At 35.5% G+C, this 11625-nt stretch overlaps 1 non-coding gene across 1 annotated transcript; it reads left to right on the forward strand.

Annotated features, from left to right (window-relative positions):
* The first annotated feature begins 3892 nt into the window (after positions 1–3892).
* On the forward strand, positions 3893–4021 carry LOC131498634 (small nucleolar RNA SNORA31). Its single transcript, XR_009255515.1, has one exon. It is a non-coding gene; the product is annotated as a small nucleolar RNA SNORA31 (small nucleolar RNA).
* The last annotated feature ends 7604 nt before the right edge of the window (positions 4022–11625 follow it).

The raw sequence follows: 11625 nt of genomic DNA on the forward strand, positions 1-11625 counted from the left end.
AAACCCAGCAGAAGAAGAGAAATCATAAAGATCAGAGCAGAAATAAACAATATAGAATCTAAAAAAACTGTAGAGCAGATCAACGAAACCAAGAGTTGGTTTTTTGAAAAAAATAAACAAAATTGACAAACCTCTAGCCAGGCTTCTCAAAAAGAAAAGGGAGATGACCCAAATAGATAACATCATGAATGAAAATGGAATTATTACAACCAATCCCTCAGAGATACAATTATCAGGGAATACTATGAAAAATTATATGCCAACAAATTGGACAACCTGGAAGAAATGGACAAATTCCTAAACACCCACACTCTTCCAAAACTCAATCAGGAGGAAATAGATAGCTTGAACAGACCCATAACCAGCGAAGAAATTGAATTGGTTATCAAAAATCTCCCAACAAATAAGAGTCCAGGACCAGATGGCTTCCCAGGGGAGTTCTACCAGACGTTTAAAGCAGAGATAATACCTATCCTTCTCAAGCTATTCCAAGAAATAGAAAGGGAAGGAAAACTTCCAGACTCATTCTATGAAGCCAGTATTACTTTGATTCCTAAACCAGACAGAGACCCAGTAAAAAAAGAGAACTACAGGCCAATATCTCTGATGAATATGGATGCAAAAATTCTCAATAAGATACTAGCAAATCGAATTCAACAGCATATAAAAAGAATTCTTCACCATGATCAAGTGGGATTCATTCCTGGGATGCAGGGCTGGTTCAACATTCGCAAATCGATCAACGTGATACATCACATTAACAAAAAAAAAGAGAAGAACCATATGATCCTGTCAATCGATGCAGAAAAGGCCTTTGACAAAATCCAGCACCCTTTCTTAATAAAAACCCTTGAGAAAGTCGGGATAGAAGGAACATACTTAAAGATCATAAAAGCCATTTATGAAAAGCCCACAGCTAACATCATCCTCAACGAGGAAAAACTGAGAGCTTTTTCCCTGAGATCAGGAACACGACAGGGATGCCCACTCTCACCGCTGTTGTTTAACATAGTGCTGGAAGTTCTAGCATCAGCAATCAGACAACAAAAGGAAATCAAAGGCATCCAAATTGGCAAAGATGAAGTCAAGCTTTCGCTTTTTGCAGATGACATGATATTATACATGGAAAATCCGATAGACTCCACCAAAAGTCTGCTAGAACTGATACATGAATTCAGCAAAGTTGCAGCATACAAAATCAATGTACAGAAATCAGTCGCATTCTTATACACTAACAATGAAGCAACAGAAAGACAAATAAAGAAACTGATCCCATTCACAATTGCACGAAGAAGCATAAAATACCTAGGAATAAATCTAACCAAAGATGTAAAAGATCTGTATGCTGAAAACTATAGAAAGCTTATGCAGGTAATTGAAGAAGATATAAAGAAATGGAAAGACATTCCCTGCTCATGGATTGGAAGAATAAATATTGTCAAAATGTCAATACTACCCAAAGCTATCTACACATTCAATGCAATCCCAATCAAAATTGCACCAGCATTCTTCTTGAAACTAGAACAAGCAATCCTAAAATTCATATGGAACCACAAAAGGCCCCGAATAGCCAAAGTAATTTTGAAGAAGAAGACCAAAGCAGGAGGCATCACAATCCCAGACTTTAGCCTCTACTACAAAGCTGTCATCATCAAGACAGCATGGTATTGGCATAAAAACAGACACATAGACCAATGGAATCGAATAGAAACCCCAGAACTAGACCCACAAACGTATGGCAACTCATCTTTGACAAAGCAGGAAAGAACATCCAATGGAAAAAAGACAGTCTCTTTAACAAATGGTGCTGGGAGAACTGGACAGCAACATGCAGAAGGTTGAAACTAGACCACTTTCTCACACCATTCACAAAAATAAACTCAAAATGGATAAAGGACCTGAATGTGAGACAGGAAACCATCAAAACCTTAGAGGAGAAAGCAGGAAAAGACCTCTCTGACCTCAGCCGTAGCAATCTCTTACTCGGCACATCCCCAAAGGCAAGGGAATTAAAAGCAAAAGTGAATTACTGGGACCTTATGAAGATAAAAAGCTTCTGCACAGCAAAGGAAACAACCAACAAAACTAAAAGGCAACCCACGGAATGGGAAAAGATATTTGCAAATGACACATCGGACAAAGGGCTAGTATCCAAAATCTATAAAGAGCTCATCAAACTCCACACCCGAAAAACAAATAACCCAGGGAAGAAATGGGCAGAAAACATGAATAGACACTTCTCTAAAGAAGACATCCGGATGGCCAACAGGCACATGAAAAGATGTTCAACGTCGCTCCTTATCAGGGAAATACAAATCAAAACCACACTCAGATACCACCTCACGCCAGTCAGAGTGGCCAAAATGAACAAATCAGGAGACTATAGATGCTGGAGAGGATGTGGAGAAACGGGAACCCTCTTGCACTGTTGGTGGGAATGCAAATTGGTGCAGCCGCTCTGGAAAGCAGTGTGGAGGTTCCTCAGAAAATTAAAAATAGACCTACCCTATGACCCAGCAATAGCACTGCTAGGAATTTATCCAAGGGATACAGGAGTGCTGATGCCTAGGGGCACTTGTACCCCAATGTTTATAGCAGCACTCTCAACAATAGCCAAATTATGGAAAGAGCCTAAATGTCCATCAACTGATGAATGGATAAAGAAATTGTGGTTTATATATACAATGGAATACTACGTGGCAATGAGAAAAAATGAAATATGGCCTTTTGTAGCAACGTGGATGGAACTGGAGAGTGTGATGCTAAGTGAAATAAGCCATACAGAGAAAGACAGATACCATATGTTTTCACTCTTATGTGGATCCTGAGAAACGTAACAGAAACCCATGGGGGAGGGGAAGGAAAAAAAAAAAAAGAGGTTAGAGTGGGAGAGAGCCAAAGCATAAGAGACTGTTAAAAACTGAGAGCAAACTGAGGGTTGATGGGGGGTGGGAGGGAGGGCAGGGTGGGTGATGGGTATTGAGGAGGGCACCTTTTGGGATGAGCACTGGGTGTTGTATGGAAACCAATTTAAATAAAAAAAAAAAAAGCTAGTAAGACACAAATATTTAAAATTTCCACAGCTACCGACAAGAAAAGAAGTAACTGAATTTTTATAACAGAGTTATACTTCAGATTATGGTAAATTTTTAGATTGAGTATAACTGTTAGAGTTTCTGCCATAAATTTTCATATTCTGATATCTCTGTCCATGTAGTCAGCTAGGCGGCTCCCAAATCATTGTATACATTATCTTTCTCATAAATAACTGAAGATATGTATGCTTGTCTCCCACAAAGATGAATAATTGGGAGTGTTTTTTATTCATAAGTACATCAAGTCTGAGACTAAAAGAATTAAAACAAGAACTTTGCTTTAAGTCAATCAACTTCTGGAGCCAACACAGAAACATGTTAAACTTGATGGCTGTAGTGTTTCTTTCCAGTTCCCTATTGTGCACAAAACAGAAGAAGGGCCATGTTTCAAACCAATCTTCTATATTGAAATTATGTTTTTAAATCAAGTAACTCATTTAATGGACTAAAAAAAAATTTAGTGTGAAAACAAGTGGTTTTTCAACTGAGTGCTTTATATTTTAATTGCCTGTTTTTGAGTGATTAAACACACGTTGACTGACCATCATAACAATCAAATTAACGAAACAGCTGCAAATGTTAGTTCAGGCTTAATGTATCTCTTTTTGGCCCACTTACATTTGCTGCTGCTGGAGAACTCAAAGTTTAGTTCTCAGTTTTGTCAAGGAAAGTATACTTGAACTTTGAGGATAGATTGCGGAACAAAAGAAAGCAATTGTCACAGGGTAATAGCAAGAGCATCATCAGAAGACAATATTGAGTATGTCGAATACATAAAATACATTCAGAATTAGAGCCTGCATCTATTTGACAGACCTGAGGCAGTTACTGTCTGCTGCTACAGTTTTCACATAGATGCAAGAAAAAAGGGTCCTCATGCTTTCTGTGAGGTTGTGGCAGCCAAGATTGAAGGGGAGAATACAGAACAAATCATGGTAATACAGGGAAAAATATGGAGAGATAATTTTTGCAACTCAGAAATAACCTTTGAAAAAGTGAAACGTGAAGAGCCTCCTTTACTACAAAAAATATATAAAATTTGAGTTAAATATATAATCATATAATATTAATAATATATATTTATATAATATTTCACTATTGTATATAATGTACTATGATATACTAAACTATACTATATAATACTTATATTTATATAATATAATATATATAATTTATTCTATATTACAGCTATTAATTTATTATATATTATTTATATAATAATACAAAACTTGAATTAAATAATTATATATTATATATTATTATATACATTAACAATATATTACTGTTATATATAAAATATATTATATATCATATAATATAACATATATTACATATAACATGTGTTATAACATGTGTTATATGTAATATATGTATATAATACATATTATATGTTGCATATAATATATATTACATATAATATATATGCATATGATATATAATATAATATAACATACATTACTTATGATATATATTATATGTAATATATAATGTAACATATGATATATATACATATATAGGGAAAAGAAAACCATAATGCCATGTTATTCCTCATTGCTGCTATAGAGTCCAATAGAACTGGTTACGGAAGTGATGTATCTGTCATCAAAACATTACTTCTTTACTTTTTAAAAAAAAATTTTTAATGTTTATTTTTTTTGAGAGAGAGAGAGAGACAGTGGGGAAGAGGAAGTGAGAAGGGGGGAGACACAGAAGCCAAAGCAGGCTCCAGGATCTGAGCTGTCAGCACAGAGCCCAACAGGGGGCTTGAACTCACAAACTGTGAGATCATGACCTGAGCCAAAGTCAGATGCTCAACCGTCTGAGCCACTCAGGCACCTCTACTTCTTGACTTCTATTGATTTTCTGACTTTCTCATTATGTGAAAGATATGGATAGACTGAACAGATTATTTTCATATTTTCTTTAGGTTAATTCTCTTACTAAGTTCTGGGCATGAGAAAAGATTGTTATTTTGCCTTGCAAATTCTACTAGAATTTTAAGAAAAGCATTTTATATTTTACATTGCATTTTCATACATCATATTATATCTCACACTAGTACTGCAAGGTTGACTAATAAAAGTTTTAGTTGGGCTTCCCTGGAATCAGACTCTGAAATGAGGTTTTATATGCAAAAGATATAGTAAGGAAAAGATCCCAAAGAAGTAAAGGAATCCTGAGTAAGGCTGCCCTTTTATCAGAAAAAAAAAATGGATAGAGTGTAACTTAATCTCACGTGCATGGAAATTTTAGAGTACAAGTTATGTTTCAGAATTTTACCGATCTGAGATAGGGATCTAAGCTTCCATATGCCCACTGCTTTCAGACACTGGCTAAGCATTTCCAATGGGGACAAGTTTTTTCCAGGTAACCCTGTCTCATCCCATTTGCAAGCAAAATAGGTTTCAATAGCCCAAAGGCCATCCTTTGTTTGCTGTTGGAAGCAAAAACACACAGAAGTTAGGAGTAGGGAGGGATACAGCAAACAGTATTTTAAACAGTAATCCAAAGAGATCTGAGTGGAACACAAACACTAAACACCACAATCAGGTTTTACCAGCTCACGTTACATGATGAAAAACTGATGTTTAGAAAGGAAATAAGATTTATCTATCACCATATACAGGTGAAGGTGTAGAACAGATGATATAAGACCCTGATTGTAAATCCTGTGTGGCTCTGGCTGGTTCCCCATCCCCTCCCCCCCATTACCTCGTATTATATTATAATGTTATTTAGTTTTGTAATTAACATATAACCTTATAATAAAATATGACCTGATATTTTATAGCACTCTACACATTTCTGATTACTTTGAATATTTTACTTTTGTTCATGTATGTAGTTTTATATGCTTAATTAAGCCAGAGGTCACAAACATAAGGTTCTGGCAGATAATATAAATCAGTGAATCAGGACAGATGACAGAGACAATAAAGAACTGTGCCCCCATGGAGAGCTGCCACCTCTTAGCCCCAGATTATTGTTGCCACGGGGGAATAAAGATCCAGTGTTGCTGCTCTTCCATTTTTCCTAAGCTTGGCCAGAAATCAAGACATTTCACATACAGTCTCCTAGTTTCTAGATACTGGCAACTTTTTTCCTAAGTCACAAAAAGCCATGTTTCTGTGCAGGTTAAAGTATGTGCCTCATCTAGGTTATTCAAATTAAACATTTTTGAGCTATAATTCTTGCCAAACCAAAATATATAGAGAAAAGGGTTTAATTTGTGTGCTTGAGCTCAGGATCCCTAAATGAAGCCAATGCTTCCATGAACTGTAAATCTTATGCAATTCAATCAACTTTATTTTTAAAAAGTTTCTTTTCACATGAGGTATTTTTGGCTTTGAGTCTCAGTGTGAACCACAAAAAAAGCAAGAGGAGATCTCAAAACCCTTTAACATTGTTCTAAATTCTGTCAAAGTGAGGTCACTGTGACTAAGGCAGTAACTCTTAACCTCATGATACCCAATGTCCCCTTTGGTAACATTTTCCTGTACCTCTACTTTTTCAGAATAAAATTCAAAAGATACTATCAAACACTAATATAAGTTTTAATGAAATCAGTATAAAGCCCTAACCATAACATAAAGAGGAAAGAAGAGAAAGCCAAGCTACAATTAATAGCATGTATTTCTATGTCTAAACGTTTGGACACAACTATACTAGAAGATTTAATTAAATTGCTGATGCTTGTGCCTATATATAAAATATATTTGTATTAAAATATGTAAAAATTCGTATGTCAACTACAAATGAAGACCAATAAAATTCTGGGTATCTGTGATCCGAATTACAAAAATACTTTGTTCTCAGTAAAATTTTTTCCAAAACAGCAAATAATTCTTGGTATAAGTTTCCAAAAATATTAATAAAGCATATTCTTCTCTTGATGTTCATAACTGTTGAGTGGGAAATGCAATGTGCATAAAAAATCAGCAAAAATACCTGGATTTATGTGTAAAATGAGTTAGGTTCTGGGTTCAGATAGTTACTAAAACATTTTTAGTTCACGTGGATAACCATTAGGACATTTGAAAGTCATACATTACATGAGAGAATGCTTCATTATGCTTATTATCTCCTGTATTAAAAAGTTTCTAGCATCCTTTGTTCTTACCTACTAAATATTGGTGCAGTTTCCCAATTATTGTGACAACCCAGAGTCTTCCAGAGGCACTAAATTATTGCCTAAGGAGCAGTACTTTCCTCTTCAGAGCAAATGTTCTAAGACTTATCATGAAGACAGAAGTCAGATGATTAAACTAACAAAAAGTGTTGAATGAGTCAAATAAAATAGACCTCACTTTTTTTTTTTTTCAAATGACAGCTAACATGGTACCTGAGAGGAAGTGAAATCTTGAAACCAGCATTAGCCAAGGTTGGCCATCCCTAAGCAAAGAGTAAAACTCTGTTAATCACTTCAGGTTGACAAAACAGTAAACTGAAACAATCTTTGCAACATATGTGGTTGCAGTGAAAGGTCAAGAGGAATTAAGTCAACTCCTTTCTCCTATTCAAACACATTCATGCATAGCTTTGGCAGGTGCCACTTTCTTTGATCCAGAGATCACCAAATATCCTCTTTAGCTGAAACTAGGATGATTTAGTGGTATAGGTGGATTTTAGAGAAAAGGGTCTCTGATTTTAAAGTTTTGAAGAGATTACCCAATGATAATGACATCATCAATATATGTGTGAACACAGGACTAAACAATGCCAGGTCACAGGCTCTGATACATTGTTTATAAGAGAAGCGTTCAATAAATATCTATTTTAAGTCATATTTCTATTAAGGAATCTTGAGCTAATAGCAAAAAATGTCTTCCTGAAACATAATAGCATCATGATGGGGTCTGGAAAATTTAAAGCAAGACTCTGGTTTTAAAATAGTAATAGAATTATTTTCATCAAAAGTCAATAAGATTACACAAAAACATTGAAAAAGGAAAAAAACTAATTTCTTATATCTTCCTAAATGCCATAGGGAGAGACATGGATATATTCTCAAATCACATTGCTAGTAAAAAACAAACCTTATTGATTGAGGAGGGCACCTGTTGGGATGAGCACTGGGTGTTGTATGGAAACCAATTTGACAATAAATTTCATATTTAAAAAAAAAAACCTTGTTGAAACAAAATCACAAGAAAAGTATTAGTAGCTAAGGGAGGACAAAAGATAATCATAGAACATCAAAGACATGAATTTGACCTAATAAATTGTATAGCCATTTGAAACGAGGCTGAAATCTTCAGATTATGAGTTTACTGAGGAAATGCAGTAAGTAAAGAATTTGATGTTAGAACATAAATTTAAGTACATGAGCAAATGTTTTCCTATATATCTAGTATATAGGTTTCCCATTTTATTTCTCGTCCTTCCTCAGATTTAACGATCAAAATATATGCCTTTGACAAGACGGTTGGCTGATGATTCTTAGAAATTAAATGAGAAACTCAAAGGTCAGGGTTCTAATCCATACTCAATCTCTGACACATGCAGTTGTAAGCAAGTCATTTAGTACTTCTAGTCTCCAAATGGATTTAATTATTTTAACCATTTTTAGCCCATAACACTTTATATGTACTAAAAATTATGTAAGCGAAGTATTTGTAACCATATCCCCTTTAATTCATCAGAAGAGTATTATATTCATTCAAAAATATTATTTAAAGGGGTTTTCTTAAGATTTATATGAAATAGTAAAAAACTAATGTTTAGATACATAAAATTCTCATTTCTTTTCTAGAAAATTTTCTCCTAACACAGGCAGAGATTCTCTTAATCATCGAACTAACTTTTACCAAGCTCATCTAATATTATGGGTACTTTGCTAACCACTGGGGAAACATACCCAAGTCCTTGCAAGAGCTCTTATCAGGTAAATACTATACAGATTGTATATGCATGAAATTTATAAAGCAGGGCAGTGTAGGTTAAATGCCGTGAGAAATCTATGCACAGGAGTAGAACGGAACACATGTCACTGAAAGGATTATCTAAGGCTTTCCTGAGGACTTAGACCTTGAAGAATGGATAATATTTCACCAGACGGAGAGATGTTTGCATGGGGAGGGGAATACAGAGAAATTATTACATGATAGAAGAGCTTTCTGTCAGAGAGAATAGCCCTAGGAAAGGTAATATCTTGGTAAATAGTAGGAATTTACATATTTCCTTGAAGACCAAATATATAGATGGAGATAATATGGTCTAAGACTTAAAAGGTGAGGTATGATAAAATCATTTAGTGGCAATTGGAAACCTCTGAATATTTAAACGTGTGAAAGTAATGTGGAGAGAACTGTAGGTTTTTGACACTACTCTAAAAACTTAGTATCATTAAGGGACCATGCAATCATGATGGGGAAGAAGACAGACATATTTGTAATATGGTGAAAAACTGCACAAGATTTAGTGCATATCTTTCATATTCCCTTTACTGAGGGCAACATCAAGAAAATGTGAGAGAACACAAGGGTGTGATTTAAATTTCTAACACTGACTATGAACTTAATTTTTTTAATGTTTATTTTTGACAGAGAGAGAGAGAGAGAGTAGAGAGCAGGCTAGGGGCAGAGAGAGAGGGAAACACAGAATCTGAAGCAGGCTCTAGGCCCTGAGCTGTCAGCACAGAGCCCGATGCGGGGGTTGAAGCTTACAAACTGCAAGATCATGACCTGAGCCGAAGTCGGACACTCCACTGACTAAGCCATGCAGGTGCCCCTGACCATGAACTTTAAAGCTCACAAATCCTACATGCCCTCCTCAACCAAGGAAACAAGCAAATACCTCCCAGAACACTTTCTCCAGAATCTCTGGAAATTTTCTTGGCTTCCTTCAGCAGCAGAAAGCTTCCATCTATGTGTTTCATGCAGAAGATATATGACTTTTGCATTTGTTTATCCAATTTCCCATGAGCTTAATCTGAATAGCTATCTAATTTATTCTCTGAGGATAGAGTAAAACAGCTTGTCTCTTTCTGAAAATATGTGGACTGAATTATTTATTTCTAACTTCTTAAGAAGCTTATAAAATGCAGGATGAAAGGTCAGGATTAATTAAGAAAAATGGTGTGAATTCCAGCAGAAGAAATGTATGTTAATTGGCAAAAAACTGCTATAGCCATTACCCTAGTGATAGTCAGCGAAACTCGATTGGACTGAAAAAAAGAATGTCTTTGCCTTAACAAGTTGTGTGTTGTGATAATGTTGATTTTAGTGTTGAAGTGCATACAATTTTTGAATAAAATTTCTCTAGAGTGACTTTCACTGACAGTTGTGTTTCCCTTCATTATCAAAGGCAAAGGAAAGCCACTCAAGATGTTGGCAGTGAACCATTAAAGTCTGCAGACTGGGTTGTAAGGACAGAGAAGATTAGGGAAGTTGAAGCCAATACCTCATAACTCCCCCGTTCTCTAAATAATGCAACTGTAATGATTATACCTTTTATGCTAATGAGAACTTAGCAGGGCTTCCCATTCATTTAGAAGTATGCATTTGCGCTGACTGATGCTCATTGGGTTAATGCGTGGTAAAGTCTGAGTGCTGATCTGGGCATCAGAAAGTAGGGGCTCTTCTGTCTCTTGATTTGAGTCTTCACCTTCTCTTCTCGGTCTACCCTTGTACAGAGGGCATTTTATCTTGGATATATTACATTACTGTCTTAAGCAACATGTCCTAAATAAACCTCATAATCTTCCTTTCTGAGCTGAATTTTATCTCTAGTTTCTCAACCGTTTTTTCATTTCAATACTTATATATATATTTTGCCAGATATTGCCCCAAGTTTGAAACTATAATAACAAATATGTAGATGACTGTCCTCAGGGATCCTACAACAAAATAGAAAAAGACAGGCATGCAAATACATGTGATACAATACAAGCCTAATATGTTACATGCTGATAGAAGTATATAAGACTTTCCCAGTCCTTTAATCCCTGTATCTTATCTGTCATCTGATTCTGGCTATTCTTCCTTCAAAAAAAATTTTTTATTGTCTTTATTTATTTTTGAGACAGAGAGAGACAGAGCATGAGCAGGGGAGGGGCAGAGAGAGAGGGAGACACAGAATCCAAAGCAGGCTCCAGGCTCTGAGCTGTCAGCACAGAACCTAACGCGGGGCTTGAACCCACGAACAGCGAGATCATGACCTGAGCTGAAGTCGGATGCTTAAGTGACCGAGCCACCCAGGCGCCCCTGGCTACTCTTCCTTCAAATGGCATTTCTTTCTTCACGGGAATGAACAGAAACTCTAAAGAAGGCAGAAATGGTGCTTGGGCATAGTAGCTACTCACTAAATATTATTAAATAAACTTGTTGAATGCCTGAAATAGTAATCAGAACACTGTAGGTACTGAATAACTATTTTTAAATGAATAAACATAATATTTCTTTTCATTCAGCTCTGATGGAAATAAGTGATCATTACCTTTTATTTGAACTATTGTAGAAATTCCTTCATCTCAACTTCCCCCTTTTTCAGCATCCAACAATAAAACTACCAAATACATTGCCCCTAAACA

The sequence above is a fragment of the Neofelis nebulosa genome, chromosome 16 (assembly GCF_028018385.1).
Source record: "Neofelis nebulosa isolate mNeoNeb1 chromosome 16, mNeoNeb1.pri, whole genome shotgun sequence".
Classification (NCBI taxonomy): domain Eukaryota; kingdom Metazoa; phylum Chordata; class Mammalia; order Carnivora; family Felidae; genus Neofelis; species Neofelis nebulosa.